The sequence below is a fragment of the Triturus cristatus genome, chromosome 12, assembly GCF_964204655.1.
Source record: "Triturus cristatus chromosome 12, aTriCri1.1, whole genome shotgun sequence".
NCBI lineage: Eukaryota > Metazoa > Chordata > Amphibia > Caudata > Salamandridae > Triturus > Triturus cristatus.
The window spans coordinates 409,380,275-409,395,790 of record NC_140595.1 but is presented as its reverse complement, the minus strand read 5'-3'; positions in this window follow the sequence as shown (position 1 = coordinate 409,395,790).

The window sequence follows — 15,516 nt, the reverse complement described above, 5'->3', positions numbered from 1 at the left end:
ATAGTACCTCTGTCACCATAAATCAACTTTTTTACTTTTCAGAAGTAGATTTTTATTTTCTACTACATGTATTCACCGTACACGTATTACATTTCATATTCTTACATCAAGACCTGTTGATTCTGTGCAACTGTGACTACAAAATAACACAAATATTTCAGAAAACGTAAAAAATCAAATGACAGATAGACACAACGTCATATACTTGAATAATCTTCACATAAAAGACAACAACGTCATATACTTAAACAATCTTCACATAACAGACAACGTCAATTCTGTATACTAGACACAAAGAATCTCCTCATGCTATTTTAAACAACTGTGTGTTAGAATGTTATACATATAGGAAAAGTCCTACATTGTTTATATAGAGTTCCAGGGACTCATGTTTTTCAAGTCCTCTCAGGATGATGAATTATTAAGGTGTCAAGTCGAGGTAGCCTAAAGAGTTTTTTTGGAAACCGAGTTTAAGACACTCTTATGAATTTGTTTCGAATGTTATCGAGGACTTGACGTCTTTCTGTTTCCTCAATTCTTTAATCATTTTGATGAGGCAAGCCTTAAAGAATTAAGGAAACAGAAAGACGTCAAGTCCTCGATAACATTCGAAACTAATTCAAAAGAGTATCTTAAACTCGGTTTCCAAAAAAACTCTTTAGGCTACCTCGACTTGGCACCTTAATAAATCATCATCCTGAGAGGACTTGAAAAACATGAGTCCCTGGAACTCTATATAAACAATGTAGGACTTTTCCTATATGTATAACATTCTACACACAGTTGTTTAAAATAGCATTAGGAGATTCTTTGTGTCTAGTATACAGAATTGACGTTGTCTGTTATGTGAAGATTGTTTAAGTATATGACGTTGTTGTCTTTTATGTGAAGATTGTTCAAGTATATGACGTTGTGTCTATCTGTCATTTGATTTTTTACGTTTTCTGAAATATTTGTGTTATTTTGTAGTCACAGTTGCACAGAATCAACAGGTCTTGATGTAAAAATATGAAATGTAATACGTGTACGGTGAATACAAGTAGCAGAGAATAAAAATCTACTTCTGAAAAGTAAAAAAGTTGATTTATGGTGACAGAGGTACTATGTTTTGCTAGCAGTATTTTTGATTCCAACCTCTGTTCCCCTTAAGAGAATCAATCCCCTGTTGTTTACAGAACATCTCCAACATATACGGCACTACACCCATAAACACAATATGTTGTACCCTTCTCTGCTTTTACACTGGTTGTCACACACAACTGTACCAATTTTGTGGGTGCTGTTAAAATTCACAGTTATATGAAATGAAATTTTGTACTTGTATAGCGCACTGCTGCCCCAGCGGTGGGGCGTCCTGGCGCTTGTACTCATACCGCTGTGGAACCCTTCCTGGCTTTCCCTGTGAAATGTCCACTCCTGGGCACCCCCAAGGTGAAGCCAGGCATCCCCAGCACTGTTGGGGCCGTTGTGGAGATTAAGCAATCTATTGCCCAGAGTTGCAGAGTGGGACCCATGATTAGAGTAGGCACCGAGGCGAGAAATATCAGGTCAGAGGAAATTGAGCACAAGACCCGCTGAGGCAGGAATTGAACCCTGGTCCCGAGCCAGATCTCTGCATCAGGGTCTGCCGCTCTAACCATTGAGCCACACTTCTCCACACATATGGAATGGTGACATACTCAGTGCTACAGGTTTGGGGACTCTTGGGGGCTGGGAGTTTGGTTGAGTGCTTTTTTGGAAGGATGTCCATGGTGGAGTTCTCCACTGTCTATTCAGTATGTGAATTATGAACTCTAACATTGAATCTAATCAGTGTTGTCCCTGACATTCGAGTTATACAGCACTAATTACAGAGAATGTACTGCTGTTTGGGGGGCAGTAGCCCATGCATGACTGTGAGTTCAGTTATATCACTCCTTGCTACGCCAGTGTCTATCTTTGGTCACAATGCAGTCCAAACAAACAGGCTGGCAAAGACCCCATCCTACTTGCATGTCCTTTGGAGTGCCACTAAAAATCCTAAAACAAATCAGGGACTGTCTGAGCCATTTAGCTAAGGGATTAGGGAGGCTAAGGCTATACTGATGAAATTCTCATTATTCCAGCACACACAATCAATACTGAAAAAGGTGTCAAAGTGTTCACCGGTGATTTTTTAGGATGACTGACTTCATTTTCTCTACGACCTGACGCAAAATACACAGCTCTAAAGTTTCTGAGGAATGTGAGACATTCCCAGCTTAAATGGAAATCCTTCAGCTCTCCCATGTTAACAACCATATTTCATCACCCAAGAAAGGTGGAAGATAATTCATATTGTTACTGCTCCTGGTATGCACGTGTGTTTGAACATGGTCAGATGTGGCTGGTTTCCTAATACCTCCTTCTGAGATTTAAACAATGAACGTGTAGTATTATCCTTACAATTTATATGTTGTTGGACCCACAATCTGCCAAAACAGTGTTTCATGTAGTGGCATTATATTCGTAGTTTCAGGAGTATGCATACAGTGCTAATTTTTTTCATAGTCGCAATACCTTCACTTTGATGTAAATCTATGCCTGATTTTTGCAAAAATAGCATATGTTCAGCAAGGTACACACGGTTGTATTCGTTCTTTCAAGAGTGCCTGTTTTTCTGAACGTGCCTTTCACTTTGTGAATTCGGTCCACTTAGTTTGCATCAGGAGAGGCTCAGCAGCTAATGAGATAGTGTTTTTTGCATTATTTTAATGAAAGAGAAATTGACTGGGAATGAATATTCGGATTAATTGCGTTAAGTAGTTAAATTTAAGGTACTTCAGTCCTAGCCCTAATAGGTGTCTATGCTACTGAAACTATTGGAATACCTATGATTTGTACTTCTTTTTGTCTAAAAATATCTTAGTCTTCATCATTTAAAAAAATAAAATATGAACAGAGATGTGCAAATTCAGTAAAAATGCTGCAAGTCAAATTGTGGTAATTAAATTTGTTAAAAATACTTTTTCATCTTTGATTTATATTTCCACATTAGCATAGCAAATGAATTTCAGTAATCTGTAAAGATATTACTGTAGATATAATACATTTAATTGATATAAGTGATTTCACTTCTCCTTAATATGACAAGTCTCTTGTGTGATATCTTCCAAGTTAATGATCAACATAAAACTGATAGAGGTCAGTTTTAATGGAAGTTTTGGATTTGCATTAATCTGCAGTAAGAATAAGATTATAATGAAACTATTTAGCAAGAAACACTTATCAGTGGTTCGCTGCACATGTGCCCAGTCGCTCATCTTCACGTCTCTGATTAGCCTCTCAGGTGAGTTATGATCATCAGTGAGCAAAAACAAATTTAATATGAGACAGGAGTGTTTCCCAAATATCACACAAAACCGTGTATTACAGTTATATGGCAATATAAAGTGCAATCCTAAAGTATGGATTATATCTATTTGATAGTATAATTGAACGGCTGTTGGTCTCTAGATAGGTGGACTGGTAAGGCAAAGCGAAGGCCTTTCCAATCTTTTGTGCTGAAAAGTACAAAAATCCCAGTAAACAAATCAATAATGTCATTGTCATAACCTGCAGCAATTTCCAAAATATTATGAGAATTCCTGTTAAAATAAATAAAAGTAATCAGTAATTGTGCTACTGCTGGTAGGTTTCGCATCCCCCCTTTGGCAGCTAGTGGCAGGGAAAACTTTGCTGTAAATAAATAGCAGGTGAATTTCATTGATGTCACACTGGAGATATAAGTCCTGGTCTTTCATCCCTTGATTTCAATAACCCTAATGTTACTGAGAAAGATTTTCAATGTGTAGAACAGAGGTCTCCAACCGGTCGATCGCGAGCTACTGGTAGTTCGCCGAGACCTCATAAGTAGCTCACACTGGTAGTGCCTCAATTTAGTACACCATCAACATAGTTAGAATATTTAGGCTCGGCCTCACCCAAACCAGCTTCTCAGATTAGCTTAACTGAGCTTACCTGGAGCAGGGCGAGCCGAAGAGGATGGTGCTGTTCCAACCTGCGCATCTCCGTCTCTGTGCCACCTGCCTTTCACGCCCTAGCACCGAGGTTCCATCTTGTACCATGAGTGCCGGTGTGGAGCAGCAGGTGTGGCAGGGCAGAGCGGCTGGTGCAGGAAGGCATGCAGGTGGCACAAGCAGTATCGAACTGCTACCAGGACCCGCGTCACCTGCCTTTTTCAACCTGACACAAGTTAATTTGACTGGTTAGCAGGCAAGGCTTAATGAACCCTGCACTGGCCTCATCAGCTCCACACCTGACTGGAAGAGACAGTCAGGCTCACCAGAATGTGTTCTGTAAGTCTCACAACAATACTACAAGGGGTAGAGGGCTTTTAGAGAGTGCGGGTGACAGAAGGGCTCATTTATCTGCTGTGAGCATCAGAGGCATTGGAGGCAGTTATTTATACGATTTATTGTCACGCTTGCGTGCAGCTAGTACCAGGGCTACAAACGGTGTTTTGAGTGGATCTGCAGCCAACAAGGAACTCTGAGTCCTGCTTTTTTTTTTTTTTTACATCTATGGAATGCTTCCAATTCGGGGTGAGGGGAAGACTCCGGACTTTCAATCTAAAATTTATTGTATTTCCCCAGCACCCCATGCCCCCTTCACCCCCTGCTCCTGGCACCCCTCATGGCTCTCACCCACCCACTCCTTCCCTCCTTAGTCCCTGTTGTGGACCAACCCCTATTGCCCTTTCCTGAAGTGCCATTCCCCGGCATTTCCCTCCAACCCCCACCTTCCACTCATGTCCCTCTCTTTCCCTTCTTGCACTTATTTTTGGGACAACTCGGCCCTCTCCAGTCCTCTCCCCTCCTCCCACCTGCACTTTTTCCTCATGGAGAAGTCCTCACTTTTCCCACTCTGTGTGAGAGAGGCCAAGCGGAAGTGAGAGGCCATGCCCCAGTGCTGCTACTGGCACCTCACAAAGCCCTTCTGTGTCCTCCTGGGATTGAGGAGCAGGTGATGGCACTTGAAGCAGAGGCCCGCTCTTCCTGCAGGTGGCTGAGGGGATAATTGTGGCCTGAGGGGCTGGGGAGGCTGAGGGGGTGGATAAGAAGGACCGCTCCTGAGCCGAGAAGAGAGATACAGAGGGGCACCGGCCCTGTAAATAAAAACCCAGGGCCTGGCAACCCCAGAGGCTTGGCAGTCAGTTAGCCCTGAAGGTTGTCCACTGGTGTAACTGGCCATGTGACCAGCACCCTTAAGGGACATGTAGCCCTGAGCCAGTCAGGCAGTGTCAAACACCAGTAAGGAACCACAGGTCCAGGCATAGCAGGGTGTGAGATTCTAGTAAGGAACCACAGCCTCATTCTTGACCTTTATTTTGCCACTTTAAGACCTTTATTTTGACTCTTTCTGCTAGTTTTTGGCCATTATTCTGCCTCTTCCCGCTCATTTCTGACATTTAACTTGTCCCTTTCTGCTCGTTCCTGATCTTTATTTCGCCTCTTTCTGCTCAATTCTAACCTTTATTATGCCTCTTTCTGCTTGTTTCTGACCATTATATTGCCTTTTTCTGCCCATTTCCCCCCTCTTCATGTGTTTTCCCTCCTCCTGCCACCCAGTGCCCTGCCCTCCCCCAGCACCTTCTCTGGCAGACTTCAGGAAGAAACCCTAGACCTGGCTCTTCGACGGGGATGTTGCATCCACAGTGCCCAGATACCCTTAAGGGTGACAGTGCTGCACTATACAAATGCTGATTGATTAAGTAAGGAACCACAAGCACAGGCCCAGCAGGGTGTGAGTTACTACTAAGGAGCCACTAGCCTTGGAATTTGCAGACAGTGTCAGTCACTGGTAGGAAGCCACAGGAATGTGGACTGCAGGGTCTGAACCACTGTAACCACAGGCCCAGGACCTGTAACTTGTGAACCACAAGTAAAGGCATCAGGTCGCGGGTCCTGCAACTAGTGTGAGGCAAAGGTAAGCAACCACAGACTGCAGGCAGTGTCTGCCACTGGTAAAGGGCCAGGATCTTTGGCCCAGCAGACAGTGTCAATGCCTGGGCACTCAGGATGTAAGACACTGGTAGCGAACCATGGGTCCATGCTGTATACTAGTTTTATAGTAAATGAAGCTCGGAGTACGGGGTCTCTTGGAAAAATGCATGAGTTGCTAGGCCTATAGTAGTGCACAATGATTTTCACTGATCAGAAGTAGCTCTCACTACAGAAAATATTGGAGAACCCTGGTATAGAACCTGTAAGGTGTTACAGTTATGGCATCTGGGTATGGAGGTTATTTGGCAAAAGTAACTCTAAGACACGTTAGAGAGTGTTTTGGATTTATTTCTTCCATGTATGTTTTACTTATTTGTTTGTTTACATGTTTTATATATTGTGTATTCACTTGACAAGTTATGTAGGCGCATCAAAACTATGAGATGTTGAAGGAATTGACAGGGATTGTGACCTTAAGCAGTTAGGCATACATTTTAGGTTAGAAGATACAGAGGTCACAATTTAATCTTGTAATGGGATACATCCTGGGCTGGAACAGAGAGGGAGATTTTTCATATTTTAGCAATAGCAAACAGTGGCATTGACCATATAAATTAGAGAACAAGCAACATTTTTTATTCAACAGTCAGGATCGGACTGGGACAAAAAATAAGCCTGGGCACCAAAACAAAAGTGGCCCTGGTTATTTGCTAATTAGATAGTTGAAGTAGTGGCCCACATTTGTAAATCAAGCCAGTTTTCAACTCTTAAAGACACTCTGTATAGGTGTCGGGTATGGGAGACTGTATGTATTTGTCCTTGCTGCAGGCAGTATTTGTGATAATAACTAACCCTGGGGGGACAACTACGCTACTCTCGCAAAGTTTGCGTAGTTTGTGCTACTCCACGCTACGCGATTTGCACATAGCACAGTGCAAAATCGCGTAGCGTAGTTGGCATTTTTTGCTCACTCGTGGTCCTCAACGTCAAGTTGGTGACCGCGAGTGAGCAAAATGACATCCCGGCGAGACTTTTTCCTCGTTCGCAATCAGCAACATCAAGTTGACGATCACGAGCGTGGAAAATAAACCTCCTGGTGAGATTATCAATGCGGGGAGGTCAGGTTTCTCATTGCGAGCGGTCGTGTATGTCGCGACCACTCGCGATGAGAAACTACCAGTCCGCGTTGATAAAGCTGCCCCTCGAGTAAAAAATCTACTCGAGCAGCAGAAAACGACAGCTCGCACTGTGCAGGATGCCATTTTCAATGATTGCACTGTGCGGACAAGCATCCGGCACTGTGCAATCATCGCGAACAGCGCACTACGCAGTTCACGTAGTGCTACGCGTATCTCTCGTAGTGCGAAGTGCACTTCGTGTAGCTACGCGTAGCACTACTATGCGAACTACGCCCAGGGTTATAACAGGGAAATCAACAATAAAATCAGGCCCACCAGATCATTAAGCAGGACCACGCAGTGCAAACAAAACCTGCCCACACACTGATCAGACAGACCAGCCTTTCCGGCACTGCCTGATTACCATATTCACCTGTACGACCATGTCAATATTGTGCACTGAGGCTTACTCGCTTCCTAGATGCAGATTGTTGGAAATGGCCCTTTCTGCCGGGTCATCCCCAAACAATTTGCCTTCCTCCTTTCCTTTTTGCTGAATTAATTTTTGTTGGCATAAGGACTATGTGTACTTAACAACTGCTAACCAGCGCTAAAGTGCTTGTGCTTTCTTCTTAAAACATGGTAGAACTGGCTTATACCCAATTGTCATATCTGAGTTACTTATAAGCCCCTAGTAAAGAGGCACTACATGTGCCCAGGGCCTGAAAATTAAATACTGCTAGTGGGCCTACAGCACTGATTGTGCCACCCACTTAAGTATTCCTTTAAACATGTCTGAGGCCTGCCATTGTGCCTGTGTGTGGTTTAATACATATAAGTGACCCCTAATGTAGGCCCTGGACAGCACAGAGGGAAGGGTGCAATATATAGTTAAAAAGCGTACATGTCCGGGTAATGAAAAACTCTCAAATTCATTTTTAACTACTGCAAGGCTTATATCTCCTATAGGATAACATTCGGATTACCTTTTTACATTTTATAAGTGTAATGTCCGAATGGGAATATATGAGTGATTCAAGTTTGGGGTCTCTGGAGTCCTCACTGAAAATCCTAATTTGTGGTGAAGTAGAATTTTAAATTTCAATTCTCAAAAAAGCCACTTTTAGAAAGTTGGCTTTTTCTTGCCTTAGTCATTTGGTGCTTGTAGCCTGTCTCTTGAATGGATGTAGTTGTCTGTTGGGCTTTGTGTTTTTCTGCTAGACAGCCACACACAATGGGAGCTTAGGTGTGACAAAGTGGGAAATCATTGGCAGGATGGGAGGGAGGAGCTGGGTCCAGCCTCACTTGCACCTGAATGGGATGTGTCCTGTCTCCACACAAAAGGCTGAATACCCCCCATAATTAGTCTGGAGGCAAGGCATAGAAGGCTGGGCATCTGTGCACTTCAAAGCTATGCCCCTAGAAGCTTCTCCCTACTTCAAAGGCATAACTGTGTATAAAGGAAGGACCTCAGATACCACCACTTCTGCACACTTTTGGACCTGTGGATTATCTGCTAGGAAGAAGCACAGCTGTGCTGCTGAAGGACTCCCACTCTGCTGGACTGCACTTTGTTGGACTCCTGCTTTGCTGAGCTAACCTGCTGCTTCCTGCTGCCCTCCTGCCGGTTTAAGAAGGACCAGATTTGCATCTTTTGAACCCAGAAACCAGAGTGACTCCAAGGGCTAGTTGGATGGCCTCCTGATCTAAAGTCTCGTGGACATAACAGGCTTCTCACAATTTTGCACCTTCACTCTGCTATCTGTGAGTCCACCCTGCCAAGTGGTACCACCCCAGTACTGGACCCTTGGTAGTGGGCCTAAGGTGCTTGCCAGGGGAACTGACACATCTTGTCTGCTGAGTGGCGCATCTCCAAACAGAACCAGCGCATAGTTGCTACTGCGCGGAGTGGACCCATCACGAAGACTTGCATAACTCCCACAGCACTCGTAACAAACGCATCGCCCCAATGATGCAGCACACCCACAACCTGGGTCCTCACATTTCTCATCAATGGCAGCCTCGTTGATGGACTCAGCATCGTAGTCTTGCAGATCCCCGGAATTAACATATCGCCAGCTGCCCACCCCATCCCCGACACCGGAGTTCACCTAGCAAGCCCCCATCGACAGTATCCTCAATGACGACACAACAGGACCTCAAACCAAAGCCATCTTGGAACCTATGCATTATTCCGGCTGTGTGGCATATCTTCGAAGCAGACCCATGCAAGGCTCCGCAACCAGGATTTAAGTTACTCTGTTCAGTGGGCCTTACTGGGTCCCTGCATCTGGACCGCCTCCATCACAGTTAGACTGAACTTGTGACTTTGTCCCAGTCCTGCATGACCAGATATCCAAAATTGGCGCTTTGGGCTTTTTGGTAGTAATTTCACTAGAACATTAATATTCAAAATCTCCGGTTCTACTAACTGGATTTTTGTCATTTTAATCTTATTATATTCATTCCGGAAAGCTCTATTTGTCTAACCTGTCATGGGAACTTTTTGTGTGGTGTTGGGCTGTTTTACTGTTTGAATTGTTGCACAAATACTTTACAAATTGCCTCTAAGTTAACCCTGACTGCTCTGTGCCAAGCTACAAGAGGTTTGAGAACAGGTTAATTTGGAAATTGATTGTGCCTTACCCTGATAAGAATTGTGGTTGCTGCTTGACCAGAGTTCACACTCCAGACAACCAATAACCCTGTTTCTAACACAGACAACTAGAGATGTCTTAAAAAAACAAATTTATAGTGCGAAAAGAACAAAACCAAGCTCAGAGAAGTGAGATAGTGAGTTAATCAAGACGGTTGATGGCTACAGTGTAAAAAGAAACATGTCGAATGAGAGGACTAGTGATTGGAGGTTAGACATAACCTGAAATGATGCTGTGTGACAGGGAAAGGGCAGATATGTGCCATATTAAAGGCAATACTGCGCATTCCTGTCTTTTCCCTTGCACAGGTATCTGTTTGGCAGCCTAGCGCCAAAGCAGGCACCATTGCACCATGGTGCAAGGGTTCTTGTGTTGCATGTAGGATAGTTTTTTTTGCAAGAAGGGCACCTTCCTGCACAAAACCAATCCTGGGAGGCATATTCCCTGTTTCTATGTGTACTGCAGAATGCAGTACACATAGAAAGAGGAAGAAAAGAGGAGAAATAGAGATAATTCTCCTCGTTAAACTTCCCCTGGGAAGGTGTACGTTTTTGGCACATCCCCAGGATTACAGGTTTTTATAAATTTGGGGATGTGTCAAAAACCATGGGAGTTGTGTTGGAACACCCACGCAACGCTCATGAAATGCATACCCAGGGCAGAGTACCACAACACAGCAATTTGCACTGCAGTCCATTTCTCCAGATTTTTGAGGCCACTCAGAACCACGCAAAGTGACTTAAAAATCTGACCTAGAGGTTTGTGTCATACATGTACCATGTTACATGGTGCAAAGGTGATGCAACCCTCTCATAAATGAGGTCCTTTGTTTTTAGCTACATTAATAAAATGTTCCAGAAAAGAGTAGGGGTCAGATGTACGACCCTTTTTTGCATGCGCAAACGGGTTCGCGACCCGTTTGCCGATGCAAAATGTGAAAGGGCTATGTACAATTCCTAAATAGCGAGTCGAAGTTTATTTGCGACTCGCTATTTAGGAATTGCGAGCCGCTATTAGGAAGGGGCGTTCCCTTCCTAAAAGCGGCTGCAACCCCATGTATGAATGTTTTTCTACCGCAATTGCAGTTGCAAAACACTCGCAAATTACCACCCTCTTCAAGAGGGTGGTAATGCCGTCCCAATTTGGAAGGGGTCCCCAGGGGACCCCTTCCACTTTCTCACTGTCTCTAAAGATATTTTCAAAGGGCAGGCAGTGGTCCCAGGGACCAGCAGGCCACCATCCCTGGGAGGATCTGTCATTCCCAATGGGTTCGCAAATTGCGAGAGGTTCATTAATATCCATGCGCCTCGCAATTTGCAACGCCATTGGGAATCGTAAACAGTGTTAAACACACTGTTGTACATGGCAAATAGCGCCTCGCAAATTGCAAGGCGCAAATGAGTCGCAATTTGCGAGGCGCTATTTTGCACATCGTACATCTGGCCCTAGATGCGTAGCAAAATTGAATTTTAAGCTTTCCGGTAGAAGGTTTTTTTTGTTTCTGATCAATTTTTTGCTACCAGATAAAGTGAGGAATCTGTAAAAATAAGAGGGAGTGTTGTTATGCAATACTTTGAAGGCCATTTAGCTGAATTTAAACATAATTCTAGCTTCAGCTGGAAGCCAGCCTTACTTGATGGGATTAGAGGTGGTGTGGTAAGCTTTTCTAAAGGGTGATTGAAGTCTGGTTTTCAAATGGAGAGTGGTTTTGAGATGATCAAGAGCCAGTATGGTAATCATGCTAGTACAGAATTTCCAAAGTCCAGGATTGACAATATCAGTGCATGCATTGCAGACTTAAGATGGGAATGGTTTGAACGTTTTGAGAGCCAGTATGTACAAACTAGACGCTTTAGGGACTTTACTGATTACATGGAATTCTGGAGAGAGGGGTGTCCAGTGCAATGCGTAGGGCCTGATTTAGAGTTTGGTGCGTGGGTTACTGCATCACAAATGTGACCGATATTCCATCCGCTGTATTACATGTGCCGTTGGATATGATGGACTTGAAATATCCATCACATTTGTGATGGAGCAACCTATCCTTCAAACTCTAAATTAGGCCCTATGTATGGTTAATTTGGGTAAAAGAGAAGACAAGAAATCAGAGGCTTTCAGTTACTTGAGAAATTCTGTGTCAAGGCATTTTTATGTTTTGGTGAGAGTAGAAATATTTTGGCCTTTTGGTGTTGAGTTTGAGTAAGTATTTGGCCCTCAGGTGATCATCGGCTAGAAATCAGAAGGTTAAGTGTTATGCCGCTTTGTGAATTTTGATGATGGTCTATCAGTTTATGTCCTAGGAGTTCTTCCACACAGGGAACATTCTAGGGACAGAACTGCAGAGAGTCTCTGATGTCATGATAGAATGTTGGGGGTGATATTACTGAAAATAATGTGCGTGGGGCAGTTGCTTGGAGTGAGGCAGTAAGCAAGGACTTCGGACAGCTTCTATCAGGTGTGGGTCTGGAATATGGAAAACAGAATATTGAAGGGACAGATTGCTGCGACCAGAGTGTTGAGGGACCAAATATCAAAAGGTAAGCTTAAATACATTTTCTATACCTAACTCCATATATCTGTATCTTGGTGATATATAAATTACAGAGTCGTGGTAGCCACTGTGAAGTTATAGTTAGAATTCCCAGAGAAGGGAATGGCTCAGATTTTTGCTTACTAATACATTTGTGCTCATTCTGTGAATCTCCACAAAGGTGTGCAGATTGATAGCTATTTCTACATTGGAGGACAATGCAAAGATTTTCAGAGATTCGTCGGGGGGGGGGGGGAAAGGAAAAAAGGCCATACCAAAATGCATTTTTCACCAATGCATTTTTCATAGATTTTGTACTCATGCATAGTAGGCAAATGATCAATTGAATTGACATGAAATTTGTCTGGAATATAGATTACGGTGTGCAGATGATCCTTTCTGGTAGAACAGGTAAGTAGGGTAAGTATCTATAAAGTTATAAGGCATTTTCACTTAGTGATATCTGTTGTTGTAGGATTTTCAAATGTTTTTATGAATGTACAGCAGTACATGCCGATGACAAGGCATTATGTGATTGGCTAATGGTTGCTTTTGCAAAAGATAAAACCAGTTGTGTTGTTTTAAGTACGCTATGACTGTGTTCTGGGTTAGATCCTTGGGTATATGTAAGTATTAGCTTTTATTTTTATGCCACCCTATTTGCACTTTATTGAAGTGGTAATAGGTAGGAAAACCTATTCATAATTTTATAGATATTTTTAAAACAATTTAGGGAGTGCTACAAATACTACCTAGGAAGTACTGTGGTACTTTTTTAAAATAAATATGTAAAACAATTAAAAATACACTGTACTACATGACATTTCACAAATATAGTGTACTACAGTGTATTTTAATTTTTTAACAATTGCATTCTTTAAAAAAAAGGCTACAGCATACTGCAGTAATACCAACAAATTATCACGCTACTAAAATAAAAAAAATACACTTGTTTAAAAATTACGAATACACTGTACTAAACTGTATTGCGCTAACATAGTGTACTACAGGTTTTTTTTATTTTCTCTATGTATTTTTTATTTTTTCTGTAACTACTGCTGTACTTTGTAGGAACTAGTGCGGTTCTCTGCAAACTATTTTAAACATATATACAACAATATACATACATTTCTCAACCTATTACCACTTTAATAAAGTGGTAATGGGTAGAGAACCATTATAAAACCTACTGCATACTTATATCTAAGGCATTAACCGAGAACACACCCAAAGTGTGCTGAAAACTACCTGTCTGCCTTTTACATTTTGTAAAGACTGTCATTAGCCAAATATATACTGCCTTGTCATCGGCATGCACCTCAGTGTAACACAAAGTTAATGCGGTGTACCGAGGCACATTATATGACTAAGGGCCCGAATTCGATGTTGTTCGGAAGGCCTTCGAGTTGGATTTCACTTAGCCGTAAGTGATTGGTAGCCCTTATTCCAGACTGAATCGTACACAGGTCCGAATGACGAAGGACGATGTGAAGATCGCGAAAGCGCCAACCGAATTATTTCCGGACCGAAACCGCTTCGTACAACTCGCTCGTAGCTGAATCGTGCCGCGCAATGGAGCTGATTTCCGACCGAGCCAGTACAATGCACGATTCGGACAGCTGCTTCACCTCGGTCTCAGTGAGACAAAACAGCTGTCGGAAGTGTACTTCACTGGGCCGTAGCAGGCCCCCCTTCACATGGAGCCCTCTGAATCTGTCACGGGGGTTTGCCCATGGATCCCCCGATACAGGCATGCACAGTGTGGCAGGCACCATGGGGTGGCTGCCACAGAGTGTATGCTTTTTCCCACCCACCCCTTTTCTACTATGGGAGCCTGTGTACGCATCTGTACACGGGCTCTCATAGAGTTCAATGGGAGACCGAGCAAACCGAGTCTGTAAGTCTGCGGCAGCATCGTAGTTGCTCGTCCGCACTCCCAGAGCACGTTTCACTCAGAAAGCCCTTCGGATCCGAGGTGTATGGGGGGCTTTCCTAGTGAGATCGGAATCGGGCCCTAAGAATTTTGACATTTATAACTTTAACACTACTTAAGCAATTTACACCTTCTTCCAATAATTACCATTTACATACCGTGATCTATCTTCCTGCCACATTACATCTACATCCATTCATTCACTTTCATGCTACATCTGTTTAAATTCCAAACTCCATTCTACGTCACTCCACTCTATGCCACCCCACTCTATTCCACTCCACTGTACGCTGTTCCACTCTATGCCACTCCACTCTGTCACTTCAGTATATGCCACTCCATTCTCACCACATCTCCACAGTAAGCTATTACATTCTACGCAACTCCATTCAATGACACTTCAGTCTACCCCACTCCCCTCTACCCTACTGCATTTTACACCACTCCACTGTACACTATTACACTTTATGCAATCCATTCTATGACACTCCAGTGTATGCCACATCACTGAATGCCCCTACACTCTATGCAACTCCACTCTACCCTGTTCCATTGTACTCCACTACACTGTACACTATTTCTATCTGCACAACTCAACTGTATGCCACTCACCTCTACCACACTCCATTCTACACCCCTCTATGCTATTCCACTCTCTGCTACTCCACTCTGCACCATTCGAGTCTACGCAACCACACTGTATCCTACTACACTCTACGCTGCTCCACTATAAGCTATTACACTGTGCATAACTCTGTACTACGCCACTCAAATGTATGCCATTATACTCTATGCCATTCCTCTCTATGCCAATCTGTTCTACCCCAATCCACTGTGCGCTATTCCACTGTATGCCACCCCACTCTACCACACCCCACTCTACTCCACACCATTCTAACCCACTCCACTTAACGCTATTCCACACTACACCACTCCACTATATGCCACTTTATTATACGCCACTCCATTCTAAGTTAATGTAGTGTACACCACACTATGCTACCACACTCCACTTTATGCCACTCCACTCTACACCACACTACTGTTTACCATTACACTCTCCACCACTCCATTCTACAACACTCCAGTCTACTTCACTCCACTGTATGCCCCAACACTCTCTGCCACTCCACTCCACTTGTCAATACTACACTGTATGCTAGTCCACTCCTTGCCACTCTAATCTATGCCACTCCCCTGTAAGCTATTAGACTGTACACTGCTCCACTCTACACCACTCCACACTGCGCCACTCAATTCTATACCACTCCACTCTACGACACTCCACTGAACACCATTACATTCTACACCACTC